We start from the raw sequence: 21797 nt of genomic DNA, 5'->3' as shown, positions 1-21797 counted from the left end.
AACCTCACAGCTTATGAGAAATTATCAAATATTTCAGAACTGTGTGATTCAAAAGTGTCAAGGCTTAGACAAAAAGGAATCTCAAGAAAATATAGCAAATTGGAGAAGACAAAACAAATGCAACATGTTCTCAAATGGAACTGTCGAACATCATCTTAAGTGAAGTTAGCCAGGTTCAGAAGGCCAAAAGCCACATGTTCTCCTCATATGTGACCCAATACAAATACAGCAATATTATGAAGAGCAGGTCACTCTAACAGGAGGTCACATATGGCAGAAAGAGGGTAAAAGAAGGAAGTAAGAAGGTGAATATGATTGATGTACTTTCTATACAAGAATGATTATAGAATTTTTAAACCACTTGAAACCACCGTAAGAAAGGGACTGAGGTGGAATAAAGAAAAACAGAAGAAATGAACCAAATTGGGGCATAATGCATATATACATGGAAGTGTTATAAGGAAACTCCATGTGTAGTTATCATAAACAAATAAAAATGTTATTTTTTTCTTCTCTTTTTTTGTTGTTTATTCATTTATTCATATGTGCATATATTATTTGAGCTACACCCCCTCGTCTCACCCCCCTCTCTAGACTACACAAACCCCTTACTTCCAGGCAGTTCTATTCTGCCCTCTTCTCCAGTTTTGTTGAAGAGAAAACATAAAAGATAATAAGAAATACATAGCATTTTTGCTAGCTTGAGACAAAGATAACTACACAGAGAAATTCTTAACATTGCTTCCATGGACATGTGCATTCCAGCCCACATTGGTTCATCTCTACCAGACCTCTTCACCACTTCCCAGTCTCTTTCCCTTAGTGGCCTCTGCCAATTTAAGATTACTTTATTCTTTCTTCTACAGTGGACACATCAACCACTTTGAAGTTTTAGGTTTCCTTCCCTTTCCCTATTCCTCCTGTACACTTTCTCCCCTTAGCATGTGATCCATGTCCAATAATATTACTGCATTTGCTTTATGTCTATAATCTACATATGAGGAATAATATATGATTATTGGCCTTCTGAGCCTGGCTAACCTCACTTAAGATAATGTTCTTGAGCTCCATCCATTTACTTGTGAATGACAAAATTTCATTCTTCTTTGTGGCTAAGTAAAATTCCATTGTGTATAAATATCACATTTTCTTAATCCATTCATCAGTAGTGGGGCATCTTGTCTGCTTCCATAACTTGGCTGTTGTGAATAGGGCTTCAATAAACATGGGTGTGCAGGTTCCTTTGTAATAACCTGAGTAGCATCCCTTTGGGTATATGCCTAGGACTGGGATTGCTGGATCATATGGCAGATCTATGTTTAGTTTTTTAAGAAGCCTCCATATCGTTTTCCAAAGTGATTGTACTAGCTTGCATTCCCACCAGCAGTGTATGAGGGTTCTTTTTTCCCCACATCCTTACCAATATTTTTTGTTGGAGTTTTTGGTGATAGCTGTGCTAACAGGAGTGAGGTGGAATCTTAGGGAGGTTTTGATTCGCATTTCCTTTTTGGCCAGGGATGGTGAGCATTTTTTCTTGTGTTTTTTGGCCATTTGAATCTTCCTTTGAAAAAGTTCTGTTCAATTGCCCACTTTGTTGGTTCATTGGTTTGGGGGGAGTTTAGTTTTTTTGAGCTCCCTGTATATTCTGGTTATCAGTCCTTTGTCTGATGAATAGTCAGCAAATATTTTCTCCTACTCTGTGGGTGGTCTCTTCAGTTCAGAGTCCATTTCTTTTGTTGTACAGAAGCTTTTTAATTTCATGTAGTCCCATTTGTCCATCCTTTCTCTTAGTTGCTAGGATGCTGGAGTTCTATTGAGGAAGTCCTTGCTTATACCTATAGCTTCCAGAATATTCCTTGCTCTTTCCTGCACAAACTTCAGAGTTTCAGGTGTGATATTAAGGTCCTTAATTCAATTCTTCCCTCTCCCAGTTTTATCTACCCTGGATAGGACCTATTTTACCTTCCTCTACTTCATTTTTTAAAGTGTACATTGATAGTTCAAGGGGGTTCACCAAGGTATTTCAGACATGTATATGGTGCTTTAATCAGATTAACCCCATATGACTCCTTCTCTATCACCCTGCTCCCTTATTATTGTAATAGTTTAAAATCTTTATACATAGATGGATGTTTCACTGTTATTCACTCTCTACCACTCTTTCATTTTCACTCCCCTGTTCAGACAGACACACTAACACAATCATATTCTGTATGTATGTGTGAGTGTGTGTGTATACATATAATCATATATATATACATATATTTTTGTGTACATTTATAGTAACAGGTTTAGCTTCTACATATTATGGCAAACGTGTGACCTTTGACCTTTTGAGCCTGTGTTACTTCACTTTACATGATCTCCTCCAGTTCCATCAATTTACCTGCAAATGATAATATTCATTTTATTCATGGCTGAATAGTACTCCATTGTGTATAACACCACATTTTCTTAATCCATTCATCAGTTCTCAAGCATCTGAGCTGTTTCCAAAACTGGGCTATTGTGAATAGTGCAGCAATAAACAAAGGCGTGCAATCATCTTTATCTTATCCTGCCATACATTCCTTCAGGGATATGCATGGGTGTGGTATCTTGGATTATATTGTATGAGAGTTCTATTTTTAGATTTTGAGGAGCTTCTATGTTCTTTCCATAGTGGCTGCACTAACTTACATTCCCACCAACAGCCACATCCCCCACATCCTCACCAGCATTTGCTGTTTGTGTTACTGATGATCCATTCTAAGGAGTGAGATGGATTCCCAACGTCATTTTGTTTTACATTTCTTTCATGTCCATGGATGTTGAACATTTCTTCATGTTTTTATTGGCCATTTCTACTTCTTCTTTGGAGAATTGTCTATTCAGTGCATTTGCCCCTTTTTTCAGTGGATCATTTATTTTTATTGTCAGGATGAGATTTTTTTTGTGCTTGCTGTATATTTTGGTTATTAACTCAGATGTATGGCTGACAAAGATTTTCCCCCATTTTGTAGGCTGTCTCTTCAGTCTAGTTAATGTTTCCTTTGCTGGGCAGAAGTTTTTGGTTTCATGCAGTTCAATTTATCAATCCTTTCTCTTATTTGCTGAGGTAATGGAATTCTATTGATAATGCCTATATGATCCAGTGTATTCCCTATTTTGTCCTGGTGTAATTTCACATCTTACAATAAGATCTTTGATCCAGTTTGAATTGATACTAGTATAAGGCAAAGGACTTGAATCTAATTTCAATCTTCTGTGGGTTGTTGATGAGGTTATCTTTTCTGCAACACCTATTTGGTCAAAACACAAATGGCTGTAGCTATATGGGGTTGTGTCAGGTCTTCTATTCTATTCCATTGGTGTTCACATCTGCTTATGTGCCAGTACCATGCTGTTTTTATTACTATGGATCTGTAGTATAGTTTAAAGTCAATTATTGTGGTACCTTCAATGTTGCTCTTCTGGCTCAGGATTGCTTTGGATCTTCAAGGTCTTTTGTGTTTCCATGTGAATTTTCAGATTGACTTGTATGTTAGTGAAGAATGTCATTGGAGTTTTGATAGAGATCACATTGAATATATAGATCACTTTCAGTAGAATAGATATTTTCATGATATTGATTCTGCCAATCCATGAGCATAGGATGCCCTTCCATTTTCTAATGTCTTTATTGATTTCTTTCTTTAGTGATTTATAATTTTCATGAATAAGTTGGTCACCTCCTCCATTAAATTTATTTCTACCTATTTTAAATTTTTGAAATATTGCTGATGTTTGTGTTGATTTTATATCCTGCTAATTTGTTGAATGTGTTTATGAGATCTAAGTGTGCTTTGGAAGAGGTTTTAGGATCTTTCAAATATAAGATCATATCATCTGCAAATAGGGATAATTTTACTTCTTCCTTCCTTATTTCAATCTCTCAAATTTCTTTCTTCTGTCTTATTGCTCTAGCTGGGAATTCTTGTACTAGAGTACAAGAGTCGAGTGTGGACACCTTTGTCTCTTTCTTGATTTTAGAAGAAAGAGTTTCATTTTTCCCATTTAGTATGATATTGACTAAAGGCCTATAGATTTGTCATATGTAGCCTTTATAATGTTGAAGAATGTTCCTTCTATTCCTCGGTTCTTCAGAGCTTTTGTTATGAGAGGACATTACATTTTATAAAATGCTTTTCCTGCATCTATTGAGATGATGATGTGATTTTTGTTTTTGATTATTTTATGTGAGGAATCATGTTTATAAATTTGCCTGTGTGGTACAATTATTGGATTTCTGGGATCATTTCATAAGACTTTTAAATATGTTGTGGGATACTGTTGGCAAGTATTTGAGGATTTTTGTATCTATGTTTATTAGGGGTATTGACCTCCAGTTTTCTTTTATGGATGCATCTAGTTTTGGTATTAAGATAATACTGGCTTCAAAGAATGTGTAGTATTCCTTCCTTTTGTATTTTTATGGACTAGTTTGAGGAGCATTGGTGTTAGTGCCTTAACTGTTTGGTAAATTTCAGCAATAAATCTTGGGCTTTGTTTTGTTGGAGGTTCTTTATAACTGTCTCAATTTCGCTTTTTGTTACAGCTCGGTTTAAGTTGTTAATGGCCTCTTGGTTCAATTTTGGTGGGTCATGTGTGCCAACAAATTTTTCTATTTTTTTCTTCATTTTACACTGAAAGTTTGGAAATACTAGAAATAATAAGAATCAAATTTAGAGGACTATTCAATCACTAGGATGATATTTAAAATATGTAAATTTTTAAAACATACAAATTTAGCACAATTTTATGTAAAATATATGAATACTCATATGCATAAAAAGCAATTTGGAGACTAGATGAATATCAAATTCTTCTTTATAAGTTTCTAGTATTCTCCAAATTTTCCACAAAAAAACTTTATTACTCTAAACATGAACCCAAATAGACAATAAATAGAGTAATAAAAAAAGAGTATGGAAAGTCTGTCATTTATCCAACTGATTTCAGAGTAATTACTTCTTTTTACTCTTTAGGAAGTCAAGTACTTCACTTAGCCTAGAAAGAAAGCTATGCAATTATCAAATAGCAATTTCTAAAAGCCAGATAAAACCTTCATTTCCTTCAATTGTAATCACAACCTCTGCATTTTTCCACTTCTTGTTGAGAAAATCAAGTGATAATAATCCTCACCTCAGTCAAGGATCCTTTATGTCTTTCTTTTAAGTATTTTTTTTATTGATCCTCACTTTCTACTTGATCCCTCGTCATTTCTTTGGGCCTGAAAACTGTAATATTGCATCTTCTCAGTGTATAATAGTGTATTTTATATAATATTTCATCTTCATTAATTTATGTTTTCATTGAAATCTGTTTCAAAAAATTACCTTTATTTACCCTCATGTCCATATGCATCCTATATTGTAAAAGATTAAATACACAAGTGATCTTCCATTTAAACACCAAAAATAACTTTAAAAAATATGTCTCTCCCTTTTGTTAAAATAATGAAATCCCAACTACATTTTCCTTAAATATCTTGCTTTTGATATTCAATAAGGCATTGTATAATCAAAGTAGTTTATAATATTTTAAAATAATTGTAGTACATACATGTTTTAAAATTTTTATAATAAATAGTAAGGTACAGAAAAAAGATTTCAAGTTTAAAAACTTGAAATTTCAAATAATTCAAAGTAATAATGAGGGGAGGAGAAAAAACATTTTCAAAAATTATTATTTGTAATATTCAACATCATTTTCCTCTTCAAATGAAAAATATTCCTACACATAGAAATGAACAAGTTATTTTAATTCTCATTTTGTTCTATTTAGTTTACCTCTTTACTACTGAAACATACTTCTGTTTTAGATGTTAACAAACTCTTTTTACATGTTAACAAACATTGTTCCCACAATGCTACACTTCCATGTCTATGGGCAATATTTCTTATCAATGTTGTGACTACTAGTCTCCAAACCGAAGTTAAAAAGCACAACTTTTCAGGTGATTTACTTAACATATTTTCAAGGTTAAAATAGAAAACAAATAACACTGTAATTAATATATCATAAATCAGTTTCAACAAAGATTAGCAGAGCATATATAAATTTCAGGTTAAAATGCAGCCACATTCATATGGGGCTCTTAAAATACTGCAGCATTATCCAGATAGCAGAGAAGGTAAGTTCACTGGGTCTTCAAAATGAACCCCAAAATATTCTAATTATTCTTGAAAATTTCTCCTCAAGCTATGTTGAATAGCTGAAAGGGTCTTGCTGCATAAGTTCTCCTAAAGAATGAGTATCTGTGCTTCTGTGAGGCTGGATCTGTATAAAAATTAAAAGTTAATTGAACTGGAGTTTACTAAGCTAACAACATATTCCTGTTCTTAGACAAATAATGCATATTCATAGTGTCTCATTATCTTCATCTACTGCATGAAATTGTTATTTTTGGTTACTTGTATTTTTTTTCTTATTATTGACACGTATTAATAATGTGAATGGCATTTCATTATGAGATTTCTAAAATGCATAGAATGTAATTTGATCAAGTTCAACCCTTCCATCAGGTTTTCTTATTCCTTCCCCATTTTAAACATTTTAATGTGTTTCATTATTCCATGTTCATTGATGCATGTAATCATATGTATACACATCTGTGCCTTAAAAGGTAACAGGCATTCAGATTTTATCATTTTCTTTTTACCTAACTTGTTTGACACATGCACTGTCAAAAGCAAGAATGATATTGAAAAATTACTAGAATGATGCCAACATGGAGTATTCATGTCAGTGTCAGCTTCTAGTCCTATATGCCTCATCTTACTTTACAGCAAATAAAGTAACTTACTTACCTTAATTCAGTATGGAGCACAAACCTACAACTTTTTTCTGCCATGATATATTAAAATACTGAGGAAGGGAGGAGAAATAAAATTCTTCTCTATCATATAGAATAGCCTAGAGGAAAATTATTGTGTTGGTTTAATATACAATGTCACAACAGCCATAACCCTGATGAAATCATGACAGTTATATCTCGAAGACACCACAGATCAAACACCACAGATACATTTGTAAAATGCATGCAGTTAGATGGTTTATGGATTCTAGTTAACTCTGAAATTGTTGAGGATCTTTGGACTCTGGTGTGATGTGAATTGGGATATAATCTTTCAATTGAATAATTTTGTAATTTTTGCACAGTCCTTGTGGGAAAATATGAATTTGGCAGCAACATATGTCATATCTAAATGTTGTATTCAACTCTCTAATTAATAACTCAAGATGCTTCCATTTTAAAATGAGGTCTGGGCAAAAAACAGACTTTTTAGCATTTCTTGTCATTTTTGCATTATTCTAAAATCCTTTGAAGACAGACAAAAGGAATTAAAATATAAATACCATTTGCATTATATAAAGTATGCTTTAAAAAGTTGTCTTCACCTTCAACAAAATTTTCATTTGTGGTCACCTTATTTCAAGATAAACCTAACAGAAATAAAAAAATGAAAAGAATTGTAATCATGAGTACTGTGGGAGGGGATTCCAAATGCAGGAGAGATTAAAAAGACTAGACTATATTGCTCAGAGGAGATGAAGAGGTAATGGTGATAAAATAGTCGTATTAAGTCAAAAATAGAATAAAGTAGATATACAGAACTTCTTTTTACCCTTCCTTACAAATTCAAGGACGGTGGATAAAATCAGAGTTCTGGACAGATGAAAATGGAACATTTCTTCCCTGAAATAAATTGTAAAGATGCAGTTTCAGTGTTTCCATCTGTTCCATTCCTAATTGGAAAACTAAATCAGTTGTGTTCCTCTATTTTCCAACTTTCACATGTTACTTTAGGGACCATTCCAGTCTAATAGTTTTTAATTAAATAAAAGGAGAAACTGATTCTCAATTTGTTACCCGTATGTATTCATAGGCGCACTTAGTGGGAGAACTCTTTCCATGGGTCACATAACAGCGATTTCTGCATCCTCCATGGTTACCTTCAGGATAATTATATATTATAATCCACATGACTAATATTTATATGTAAATATACACACACACTGTTTATATGCATTGGCTATTGCACATACATATAAATACATTTGATGCACCAGGAATTTAACATGTGTTTAGGTTGTATTTCAACACTTTTTAAGTGTTAAATGAAACACCTTTAAAAATATTAAGTGAATGCACCATTGTGTTGTCATGAATGTTCCTATAAGAATATTTTACATAGATTGAAGTATGAATTTATATACATCCTGAGTAACATTTAGAGTAGCAATAGAAACATTCTGCTATGAAAAAAATAGATTTTTTATATAATAAGTTGAGGAACTAATGCACACATGATAGTACATATTAAGATTCTTCATATTCATTAATATTTTGTATTCCCCCACACTTTCAGTTAATTTTAAATTTTTGCCATCATTGGTCATGCATCAGCAGTTTAATTTTTCTTAAATATGTGAAAGTAACCAAAACCTTTCTATTATTTCAAAAATAATAATCAAGGATAGATTTATAGGAAATGTGAAACAAAATAAATTACAAAGTGAAAGGAATAGGAGGTCTCAGCGGGCCCCAACCCCCTTGTTGGAGAAACCAGTACCAAACCCCCCGTGTAGATAAGATAAGCAATGCTGCAGGGCTCGGTTAGGGCATATAGAATGTGGGGAATGTGAGCGGGAGGTACGTGCAAGATGTGAGGTACGTGCAAGATGTGAGGTACACGCAAGATGTGCTCTGCCTGCTTGCCCAATGTTGATAACGAAAATATGCACGCCACTGCGGTCTATATATGATTTCCCCTAAAGAGGCTCAGGGTCGTGTTTTTCCTAACCGGTCCTGCGTGTCCGTGTGGGAGCTCGACCCTGGCTAGCCAGCCCAATAAACTCTGCTTTGTAGATTGCATTCACGCCTGGCTCTCTGTCTCTCGGGGAATAGGATTCCGGGTCCTAACATTTGGAGGTTCCACCGAGATTCCATTTTCTCGAGAGACATAACCTGCCTGCGAGAAAGCAGGGGCGATCCCAAGTCCTAGGCATTGGGAGGGGATCCCAGACCCTCATTTGGAGGAACTTGAGTGTTCCATTTGGGCCGCGGCGGGGATTCGGCCAATCCCCAGGGAGATTCATTCTGGGAATCTTGCAAGGAGGACCACAGGGTCCTATTGGGAGAGGCTTTCCTCTCATTTGGGCTCGAGCATTTTAGGAACCCTGGCGCCAGGTGAAGAACTAATTGAACTAGTCGACCGACCACCCGTCAAGTGGACGCCTTTCGGCCTGATATCCCAGTTGGACGGTGAGGAGGTTGAATGGGGTGCGCACCAGTGTGAGAGAAGGACCGGTCTGAGCGAGTGCTGGAGAGTGTTTTGTGTGTGTGGAATTATTGTTGTCTTCACCCTTTTTGTTCTCTCTCTCCTGGTGTTTGATTCTCCTTCCACAATGGGACAGGGGCAGACAACCCCAAAGTCTTTGATCCTTTCTCACTTTTCAGAAGTTAAAGAAAGGGCCTTAAATGTGGGTCTGGTCATCAAGAAAGGTAAGTTCGACACCTTTTGTTCTACAGAGTGGCCCACCTTTGGAGTCGGGTGGCCCATTCAAGGTTCCCTCTCCCTAGACATGATCACTAAGGTTAAAGCAGTCATTTTTCAGCCAGACAATCGAGGACATCCACACCAAGTTCCTTACATTTTGGTTTGGGAGGATCTGGTGAGGAACCCTCCCCCTTGGTTAACAGTTTTTCTGACCCACCCCTCCAGTTCGGCCCCTGGGGCTAAAACCCCAGTCAAGCCCACCCTGGTCATAAAGGAGGAGGAAAAACTTCCTCTTCCCACCCTGACCGGTCCTCAAATTAGGGCATCTCCTTCACCATCTCCGGTCTTACCAGAGAGTTCCCCCCTTTACCCATCCCTCGCAGGGGCAGAGGAAGATCGGCCGCCTCCATATATGACTCCCCCTGGCCAAGCCAGTGCCCCGGAGGAGGAAATTTCCTCATCCACCTCAATAGGACTGGCAGCTGGAGGAGGAATGAGTTGAAGACTTCGCCCCCGAGGGATCCGGGAAAGGGAGGGGGAAGACGGGCCCTCCTCATCAACACAGGGGGAGGAAATTGTCCCTACACTTCCAGTCCGGATGGTGGGCCAAGGGGGACCGGGAGGAGGGCAACAGTTTCAGTACTGGCCCTTCTCCTCCAGTGATCTATATAACTGGAGGACGCAGAACCCGCCCTTTTCTGAAGACCCCAAGTGTCTCATAGATCTCTTGGAGTCCATCATGCATACACACCGTCCCACTTGGGATGACTGTCATCAGCTGCTCAATACTCTTTTTAGGACGGAGGAACGAGAGCGCATCCTCAACGAAGTGAGGAAGAACGTCTTGGGGGATAATGGGAGACCCACAACTCTCCAACCGGCCACAGACGAGGCTTTTCCCCTACGCCGCCCTGATTGGGATTTCGGGACCGCAGAAGGTAGGGAGCGTCTTCGGATCTACCGCCAGACTCTTATGGCCGGTCTCCGAGCAGCCGCTAGAAGGCCCACCAATTTTGCAAAAGTGAAAGCAGTCATTCAAAGGGAAAACGAAAGCCCGGCCGGTTTCTTAGAGTGCCTCTATGAGGCATGCCGTCAATATACCCCTATTGACCCTGAGGCGGACCTCCACCAGTCTGCTGTGGTACTCTCATTTATTAATCAGGCAGCTCCAGATATTAGGAGAAAACTCAATAAACAGGAAAACTTAGGGGAGATGACTATAAGGGAAATGCTACAGGTAGCGGAAAAGGTCTTTACCGCTAGGGAAACTCCAGAAGAAAGGGAGGAAAGACGGAGAAAGGAAGACAGGGAGGCCCAGGAGAAATTGAGAAAGGAGGACCAGGAGTTCCAGGCTAAGGAAAACCAAAAGCAACAGAGAGAAATGGCCCGTATTTTCCTAGCGGGTGTCCGGGACCAACCCAGGGGAGGGGGCCACACCAGGACCCCGGATACGGAACACTGTTTTTACTGTAAGGAAACTGGGCATTGGAAGAGAGAATGTCCTAAGTTAAAGGGAATAAGAGGGTTTGGAAGGAGACCGGGGGAAAACAGGGAAAGGGAATGAGCAGTAGAGCAGGCCAGAGTCCTCCTAGCCGGAGAAGAGGACTGAAGGAGACGGGGCTCGGACCCCCTCCCCGAGTCCTGGGTAACAATACATGTGGAGGGGAAGCCGATGGGGTTCATGGTGGATACCAGCGCCCAGTATTCGGTTTTAAACAAGACACATGGACCTTTGAACAAGGCACTAACAAGTGTTGTTCAGGGGGCCACCGGTATGCAGTTATGTACATGGACTACCAAAAGAAAGGTGAACTTAGGAAAACACCAGGTCACACACTCCTTCCTGGTTGTCCCTGAGAGCCCCGCTCCCCTGCTCAGACGGGACCTACTCACCAAAATAGGGGCCCATATCCATTTTGAACCAGATGGAATAATTGTGACTGATCGAGAAGGGAGCCCGATTCATGTCTTGTCCCTATCATTGGCTGACGAGCATCATCTGTTTGAGAGTCAACAGGAACCAGGAGGGGACATGACTCATTGGGTAAAAAGATTTCCCACGGCCTGGGCAGAGACTGCGGGAACCGGCCTCGCCAAACACCTCCCGCCCGTAGTTATACAATTGAAGGCTTCTGCTCTCCCCATTCGGGTGAAACAGTATCCTATGCCTGAGGAGGCCTGAAGAGGCATAGCCCCTCATATTCACAGGCTAATAAAGGAAGGAGTACTGCGGCCTTGTCAGTCTGCCTGGAATACTCCTCTGCTCCCCATCCAAAAGCCGGGAAGCGGGGACTATAGGCCTGTGCAAGACCTACGAAAGGTAAATGAGCGGAAGGAGGACATTCATCCCACCGTTCCGAATCCCTATACCTTGCTCAGCCACCTACCCCCCTCGCAAGTATGGTATACAACCCTTGATTTGAAAGATGCTTTCTTCAGCATTCCATTGTCAGAAATTAGTCAGCCGCTATTTGCTTTTGAATGGCAAGAAGATGGGGGCCAATCCGGACAGCTCACTTGGACCAGACTGCCGCAAGGATTTAAAAACTCTCCCACCCTGTTTAATGAGGCCCTGAGCCAGGACCTGGAACCTTTTCGCCGGAGCCACCCACGAGTCACTCTATTACAGTATGTTGATGACTTACTGTTAGTGGCAGAAACCCGAGAGGAGTGCATCAAGGCTACTGAACACCTGCTAACAGAATTAGATGAGCTGGGGTATCGGGCAAGTGCCAAGAAAACTCACATCTGTAAAAGGTCAGTGACATATTTGGGTTATCGGATTGCAGATGGGGCAAGATGGCTGACTGATGCCATGAAACAGACTATTCTGGCTATCCCATCCCCGACATCCACTAGGGGAGTGAGAGAATTCCTGGGCTCCGTGGGGTTCTGTAGACTCTGGATTCCAGGATTTGCAGAAATAACCAGACCCCTATATGAGGCCACCAAAGAAGCTCCAGATTGGAGTTGGGGAGAGAGAGAACAACAGGCCTTTGATCAGCTAAAAGATGCTCTTTTGCAGGCCCCTGCCTTAGCCTTGCCAGATCCTACAAGACCATTCACTCTGTTTGTAGATGAGAAAAAGGGGGTAGCCAAAGGAGTCTTGACCCAACAGCTAGGTCCCTGGAAGAGACCAGTGGCATACTTTTCCAAGAAATTAGACGCAGTAGCGGCAGGATGGCCCCCCTGCCTCCGCATCATAGCGGCCATTGCCGTGCTGGTGAGAGAAGCCGATAAACTAACCTTTGGACAGGCCCTCTGGGTAACGGCCCCTCACCCGGTGGAGGGAATCCTTAAACAACCCCCTGGGAAATGGATGACGAATGCCAGGCTCACCCACTACCAGGGGCTCTTGTTGGATTCCCCTCGGATCACATTCACAGATCCCGTAATCCTGAACCCTGCCACCTTGTTGCCTAACCCGGAACTGCAGACACCTGTCCATAACTGCAAAGAATTCCTCTCCGAAGTTACACAGGTACGGGCTGACCTAAAGGATACCCCCCTGTCCGGCTGCAAATTAAACTGGTACACGGATGGAAGTAGTTTTTTCCAAGATGGAGCCCGAAGGGCAGGGGCAGCTGTAGTCGACCAAGAAGGAAATACGGTATGGAGCAGCGCCCTCCCACCCGGAACATCAGCCCAAAAAGCGGAATTAATTGCCTTGGCAGAGGCCCCGGAGAGGGCGAAAGGAAAGCGAGTCAATATCTACACCGATAGCCGCTATGCTTTCGGTACCATCCATGTCCACGGGGCCATCTATCGCGAAAGAGGATTCCGCACAGCAGAAGGAAAACATCTAAAGAACCTAGCCAAAGTCCAGCGTCTATTAATGGCAGTGGAAAAACCGAAGGCAGTGGCAGTGATGTATGTGCCAGGCCACCAGTCTGCCAAGACACCGGAAGCTGTCGGTAACAACAGAGCAGATCAGGAAGCAAAGAGAGTAGCAATGGTGAGTCCTCCCATGGAGACAGGGCAACCTTCCACGGTTGCGGCGAAAGACGTGCCAGTCCCAGAGCTCCCTCCGCTACCCCCCCCAACCAGAATACTCCACAGAGGATTTCACTTGGATGAGAGCCCACTCCCCCTTTAGAGAAGGGGAAGACGGATGGAAAAGCGACTTGGAAGGCAAGTTAATTCTGCCTAAAAAACTCAGACGATTCCTGTTGGCTAACTTACATAAGTCCACCCATTTGGGGCGGAGAAAATTACTAGACTTGTTGACATCTGCGCAGCTCCAATTTCCGAACCAGACCATAGCAGTCCACCAAATTGTGGAAGATTGTGCCAGCTGCACAGTCACGAAACCAGGACGAAGGGAGGGGCACCATACAGGTACTCGGGAACAGGGGAGGGCTCCGGGAAGAAGTTGGGAAGTGGATTTTACTGAGGTAAAACCGGGAAAGTTTGGGTACAAATATTTGCTGGTATTCATAGATACCCTTTTGGGCTGGGTGGAGGCTTTTCCTACAAAGAAGGAGACAAGTCAGGTAGTGGCAAAGGCTTTGCTAGAGGAAATCATACCCAGATATGGGGTGCCCGAGGCAATTGGGTCAGATAACTGTCCGGCTTTTGTTAGTAAAGTCCTGCAGGGACTAGCCCAGACTATGGGGGCCAATTGGAAGCTACATTGTGAATATAACCCCCAGAGCTCAGGGCAAGTAGAAAGGATGAATAGGACACTAAAGGAGACCTTAGCCAAATTGGCCCTGGAGACTGGCGGTGATTGGGTGACGCTCCTTCCCTTGGCCATCTTCCGAGTCCGGAACTCTCCATATGTCCACGGGCTAACTCCCTTTGAGATCCTGTATGGGGCTCCACCCCCCATCATTCAGAGGACCTTAAGCCCGGGACTAGGTGATCTGGCCCCAAATTATTGTGTTACTCTACAAGCTTTAGCTAAAGTACAACAACAAATATGGCCCCTAATTCAAGCGTACCATACTGCAGAGAGGACCCCGAACACGGAGCATGGCATAGTCCCGGGGGATATGGTATGGGTTAAAAGACATCAGTCCAAAACCCTAGAGCCTAGATGGAAAGGACCTTAGGTTGTACTGTTTACTACCCCTACCGCCCTCAAGGTCGACGGGATTGCAGCATGGGTACACCATTCCCATGTAAGACGGGCTCACCCTCCGGAGAAAAAACAGGAAAATTGGTCTGCACGAAAGCATCCAACAAACCCACTCAAGCTCCGGCTGATACGGGATGCTCCGAAAAATGAGAACACCCCAGATGCTCCGCAGCCCTCCTAGAATGGGATTATCACCTGGGTCCACTACACCCACATCAGACCGGCAGATCCGGTAGCTATGAAGAAAGGCTTCCTGCCAACAAGAAGGGTGTCCCACCACAAGGACAATTCTTTCAAACACAAACTTCATACTGGACCTCGGTAACTTTATTCCTTTTTCTAACCTTGTCCACCACTTGCTGGGGGCATACAAATCCACATCAACCTTTTAACCTGACCTGGATGATTGTAGATGTATCCACAGGAGACATTCTTAACCAGACCTCCAAGGTGACCCCTCCCAGCACCTGGTTCCCAGAATTATACTTTGACTTAAGGGCCTTATTCACTGGCAGGGGGCAATGGGATTTGCGCCAAAGTTACTTCTATGTCTGTCCCGCTCCCCAACCCAACCACAGAAAAATATGTGGAGGAATCACAGACTATTATTGTAAGTCATGGGGTTGTGAGAGCTCAGGGGATATATGGTGGCCACCCCCCAAACAGGGGGACCTTATTCAATTAAGTAGAGTCTCTCAATCTGGCATTACATACCACCAACCTAGACCTATAAATAAGGGATGCCCAACTCCCCCCAATTGTAATCCCATTATGATAAATTTCAATGATTTAGGAAAAAAGGCAACGAATTGGGAATTGGGTAAATCCTGGGGAGTCAGACTCAACAAAACAAATCATCCAGGAGCCCTTTTTACCTTGCGGCGTGTGCGACAACCAGTCTCTACTCTAACAATAGGCCCTAATAAGGTACTTAGGCCACCCTATGTAAAGCCACCTCCCCGACCTTCCACAGCTCATCACCTTCCCTCAACCATAGCCCGGGCTAATGTTACAACTCCAAGACCATCAGAAACCAGCCCTCCCCTGGTGAGGCCCAGTCTCATGACCGGATCTAAAGACCCCCTCTGGGAACTAGTGGGTGCTGCCTTCCTGACGTTAAACCACACCAACCCTAACATGACTAACTCCTGTTGGTTATGTTATGATGTGAGGCCCCCATTCTATGAGGCAATAGGGCTAAACACCACTCACGATACCTCATCTGAGGAAAACCCTACTCAATGTTCCTGGGGAGACCGTAAGAGAGGTCTGACCATACAGCAGGTAAGCGGCCAAGGAACCTGCTTAGGAAAAGTGCCAAAGAACAGACGGGACTTATATACTGTTATTAACGCCAGTTCTACCTGGGAAAATGCTATTAAATGGGTAATTCCAAAGGACAATGGGTGGTGGCTATGCTCGCGGTCTGGACTCACCCCGTGCCTATCAACTAAGGTGTTTAACAGCTCTAAAGAATTCTGTGTTACAGTGACTGTGCTGCCCCGCATCCTCTATCATTCAGAAGAGAGTCTATATTCATACTGGAATACAAAAATGGTTGAAAAAAGGAAAAAGAGAGAACCTATATCCACAGTAACTATTGCTACCCTACTCAGCCTAGGGTTAGCGGGAGCAGGAACCAGCATAGCTTCTTTGGCCACCCAGCAGAAAGGGATGTCTTCGCTGCACGCAGCCATAGACGAAAATATAGAGAGAATAGAAACCTCCATTAGCCACCTAGAAAAATCCCTCACTTCTCTGTCTGAGGTAGTACTTCAAAACCGACGAGGTCTGGACTTGTTGTTCCTCTAAAAGGGGGGACTATGTGTTGCTCTAGGGGAAGAATGTTGTTTTTACGCTGACCATACCGGAGTTGTTCGTGACTCCATGTCTAAACTTCGAAAGAGCCTGGAACAAAGAAAACGAGAAAGAGAGGCTGGGGAAAGCTGGTTCGAGTCTTGGTTTAACCAGTCCCCATGGTTGGCTACCCTTTTATCTGCACTGGCAGGGCCAATAATAATCATCCTATTACTTGTTACCATAGGACCCTGGATTCTAAACCGACTTATGACTTTTGTCAAAAGTCGAATTAATACTATCCAACTTCTGGTCCTCCGCCAACAATATCAGGCTCTTCATCCCCTTGAGAATGATTCCTCAATTTAGGCCGTAAGAAAAGGGGGGAATGAAAGGAATAGGAGGTCTCAGCAGGCCCCAACCCCCTTGTTGGAGAAACCAGTACCAAACACCCCGTGTAGATAAGATAAGCAATGCGGCAGGGCTCAGTTAGGGCATATAGAATGTGGAGAATGTGAGCGGGGGGTACATGCAAGATGTGAGGTACGTGCAAGATGTGAGGTATGCGCAAGATGTGCTCTGCCTGCTTGCCCAATGTTGATAACGAAAATATGCACGCCACCGCGGTCTATATAAGATTTCCCCTAAAGAGGCTCAGGGTCGTGTTTTTCCTAACCGGTCCTGCGTGTCTGTGTGGGAGCTCGACCCTGGCTAGCCAGCCCAATAAACTCTGCTTTGTAGATTGCATTCACGCCTGGCTCTCTGTCTCTCGGGGAATAGGATTCCGGGTCCTAACAAAAGTAGCTCACATGAAAATATAGTAAGTAATTATGATTTGAAGAAGAGGAGGAGAGGAAGGAGCAGGGAGGAAAGGTAGAAGGGGAAGAAGAGAAAAGATTTATGCATTGCTGATTTTTGTGATGGGTCTTTTAGTGCCTCCTGGGTAACATGTATTTATCCAATCCACTGGTGATGGGCTCAATCATGCGATTAAAATAAAATGGCTGGTGAGATATCAGCATAGTTAAGATCATGCCGGTTCCCTTCAGAAACTGTAAGACAAGTCACTTATTTAACTAAGCTATTCAACCTCTCTTGCTCTTGTCCTTCTATTATGAAAATAAATAGCTCAAACAATATCTGCTCCTTTAGACTTGGTCCAGGAACATGAAGATGGTAAAGTAGTGTTAAGCAGAGCTTCAAAAACTGAAACTAACCACTAATGTAGATGTGAATAAATGAATAATTTTTTTAAAAAATGTATTAAGAACAACAAATTTCAAACCTCCCAAACACTGACAAGAACAATGCCAAGAAGTTTCCTTTTTATATTTTCTTCTAGGAATTTTATGTTGTAAGTTTAAAACTATGACCCTTTTTTTTTTTTTTTTTTGGTGGTATTGGAGCCTGAACTTAGGCCCTTCTGCCCTTAGCACTCTATTACTTGAGCCACTCCCCTCACCCTTTTGCTTTAGGTTATTTTTGAGAAAGGGTCTTGTTGTTTTTGCCTTAGACCATGATTCTCCTGCCTATAATTCCTAATTAGTATGGATTACAGGCATATACCACCTCACCTTGCCTTCTACACTCATTTTTGAAGTAATTTTTGTTATGGGTAGGATCAGCATTCAATTTCTATCTTTTCAATGAAGATTCACAATTTTGTAGGCATTATTTATACAAGACAATATCCATTCTTTGTTGCATATTTTTAGAACGCTTGTCAAAGATCAGTTTACAAGCCTTCTAAAAATACGCAACAAAGAAAAAGCTATTAGAAAGCTTCTTCAGGAGGGAGCACAGAACAGAACTTTACCTAATACTCTTAAGACATTCTCCATCCAAGAGCACCGCTTGGGGCTTAACAGAAATTTCAGTCTAAGAATAAAGAGAATAGTTTGTACCTCAATCAAAAGGTCTTCTTCAAATGAGAATTTCCTGCTGCCAGTTAGTAGGTTATCTCTTTTACTTTGGGTTTCATAATAAGAATACTACCTTAATTTCTTTTTTTAATTCTTGCATCTTTATGTCAATCTTTGTAAGATATGTTTATTGCTGCTTTGTTTTTAAATAGTTAAATTAAGTAAGTATTTGAATTTTGAAAATGAAGTTCACCTATCTCTCTATGTTGCCTTCACTTGAATAATTGATGACTAAGTTGTGACATAGCCAGGGCATTTAAGTAACAACTACCATCAGACAGAATCACTTGTACTCTTCCTATATAGAATCTCATGTAAACCTGTACACTGTATTCATCTCCTCTGGAGTTGTAATAAGAGCCTTCCCATCAAACTATGTGTTGTCATTGATAGTAAGAATCCATTTCTTGGAATCTAAAAATGCTTTCAACAATGACAAGTTATATGTATGGTAGAGTTGATAATAAGAACAAATTATTTTTTTTTCTTATTTATTTATTTATTTATATGTGCATACATTGTTTGGGCCATTTCTCCCCCATGGTGTTAATTAGAACAAATTAAATGACTTCTTTAATACATCAATTCTCAGAAGTTAGCTAGCTGATACTTTTTCACTATTTTAGCCTAGTTTCATATTTTTGTAAAAAATGAATCAGGTTCTAATCATTTCACAGTCATGAAATTGGACTACTCTCTACAAAAAGTGAATCTGTAAATTGTTAAACCTGAGACAAACATACCATGGTCTCATTAGCCCTAACTGGAAAAGCAGGTTATGTATCATTTTATAAGACAATGGAGTGTGTAATTGCAGACATGGTACGAAAGAGGATTTGGGGCAAGTGTTCTCCCTTATTTAGGATATTTTGTTTACTCAGTAATATTTCATAATAAGTTTAAAAGCAGTTGATGATAATGTTAATCTAGTACTTCCAAGGTATACATGGTTTCCTTGTGGGGGCATAAGTTTCCCAAAGTATGCTAGACTTCATAAGAGAGATTGAAAAGCAAATGCTCTTCTAATGAGATACAAAGACATGTGTTCCTAATCACAACTGAAGGCCTTACAAGAGTTTTATACTGTTCACATTTACAAGTTTCCTAGCATACAAGGAGGAAGGTGCCTTGTTGAGTTGCTGGTAATCTGATTACTTGTGCTAGCAAACAAATAATAGGACAAGATGTGTTAGCATACTGCCATCTATAATAATAGAAAAGGGTATGTCATTGGGTAAGACATTACAAAACAACAGAATTTTGAGTATCTTCAGCAATGTTTCCCAAAGTGAAATGCTAAATAAAGCCTTAATACTGAATTGGGTTTTCCATCTCTTTTGTTTGTAAGGTATTAACATTTTGAACTTATCTTTTTGTGAGCATTTTTCCTAAGTTTAAGGAAAATAATAATAAATTATTGCTCACAAAAGATCAATTTAACATAAGTGTATAATTTTATTTCTTAGTCCTGTATTTCATTTTATCAGTTAAATTATGTTTTCATGCTAGTACCAGACTGTGTTGATTACTGTAACTTTCAAATATATTTTTAAATCAAGATGTTCGATCATTATAGCTTTGTTCTTGCTCACAATTGTTTTGATTATTTCGCATCACAGGTAACAAAGTGAAAAGAGACAAAAAGAAGAGCATCACGACAAAACCTTCTGCACATTGCTTTTTTAGCAAACAATCAACAAAATGAAAGGACAGACTATGCAATGGCAGCAAATAATTTCAAGTCATATATCTAATAAATGATTAATATCAATCTATCTCATAAGTTCTATAACTTAATAGCAAAAAAAACTAAATAAATAATGGAATCAAGGAAGTAAAAATCAAAGCACAATTAGATGCCAGGTCATATCTTTTGGAATAACTATTACCAAACAGCCATGAGGGGTGGGAACAGCCAGGTCAACAGGAATGTGTCATTCTCTTCTCCCTGCCATGGTGTGCGCTCATTCCCTGATGTCAGTGTGCTCTGCAAAGAGAGAGTCGTCTGGCAAAAATGTCAATTTACCATATCTGTTTAAGATTCCCTTTCGAAAAGATATTGTGAAATTTGTTCAGACCAACTTGCATTAAAACACTAGGCAGCTGCCCTATGCTGTCAGTGAATTAGCAGGTCATCAGACAAGTGCTGGTTCTTAGGATACTGGTCCAACTGTGACTTGAATTCCCAGAATTCCAGGTGGCGGTGCCCACCATTTTTTAGAGCACTTTTGGACATATGTTTTGAGGAGGTTGCATGTTTGCACCAACCAAAACTTGGTATCATTAGCACTGTAGAGTTAACACAACCCAAAAGCGATACATAGTTTGATCTACTCTGGCTGCCTCAGCCCTACCAGCACTGGTCACATCTAAAGGTCATCGTATTAAGGAAGTTCCTGAACTTGCTTTGGTGGTTTAAAGTAAAGTTGAGGGTTGCAAAAGACTACGGAGGCAGTTTTACATCTTAAGAAACTTAAAGGCTGGACTGACATCAAAGACGTCTGTGCCTCTCAACAAATGAGAGCTGGCAAAGGAAAAATAAGTAACTGTTGTCATATCCAGGGAAGAGGATCCTAAATCATGTACAATGAAGACAATGCCATCACCAAGATCTTCAGAAACATCCCATTGATTACTCTGGTAATTACATACTAGACATTTTGGTACTTGTTTCTGGTGAGTATGAGAGACATTTCTACATTTAGACTGAAAGTGTCTTCAAGAAATTAGATGAATTGTATGGCACTTGGCATAAATCTGCTTCCCTCAAGAATAATTCTAATCTTCCCATGCACAGGCTGACCAAATAGACCTCAGGAAAATCTTGTACAGCCCAGATAGCCAAAGAGCCATTAGAGCACCACTCAAGAAGGTCCATTGCAGAGTTCTGAAAAAGAACCCTCTGAAAAACCTGCGAATCATGAAGAAACTAAACCCATATGAAAAGACCATGTGCCAGAACAGCGTTCTTCACCAAGTCATAAGTCACAAAATCGAAATGAAGAAAGCAGCAGTAATTCAGCCAGTCAAATCAGATGAGAAGGAGCTGGAGAGAAGGGGGATGGAGGCAAGAAGACTGTGCGACTAATAAAGGAAAAAAGGCTGCTGATGTTAAGAAGCAGAAGCCTTTGGGGAAAATGTTTGCTGCTATTAAAAAAAAAAAAGCCAGCTGAAATGAAACCTGCAGAAAAGAATGCTGCCATGGAAGAATCCAGCTGCATTTCTATTAAAATTGGTTTTATTCCATAAGGGTCAAATAACACGGGGCAGCTTATCTGAAAAAGACCTGATCAAAGAAGCTGTGAGAAAAACAAAAAGACATGACAGATGTTGGAAAAGGTTTAGAGAAAAGGGAAATTTTGTCCACTACAGTGTGACATTCCTAAAGTCATTTAAATCAGGGCCAGGGGTAACGACTAACACCTGTAATCCCAGCTATGTGGAAGTTATTAATGGGAAGATCAGAATTCATGG

General features: G+C 40.6%; 1 pseudogene; it reads left to right on the top strand.

Moving 5' to 3' along the window:
* The first annotated feature begins 20276 nt into the window (after positions 1-20276).
* LOC109701842 (large ribosomal subunit protein uL4 pseudogene) lies at positions 20277-21411 on the top strand (annotated as a pseudogene).
* Positions 21412-21797: the final 386 nt, after the last annotated feature.

Source organism: Castor canadensis, chromosome 6, assembly GCF_047511655.1.
Source record: "Castor canadensis chromosome 6, mCasCan1.hap1v2, whole genome shotgun sequence".
NCBI classification, from domain to species: domain Eukaryota; kingdom Metazoa; phylum Chordata; class Mammalia; order Rodentia; family Castoridae; genus Castor; species Castor canadensis.
Note: the sequence above shows the minus strand (reverse complement) of the source record. Positions and strands in the feature narration are given on the sequence as shown.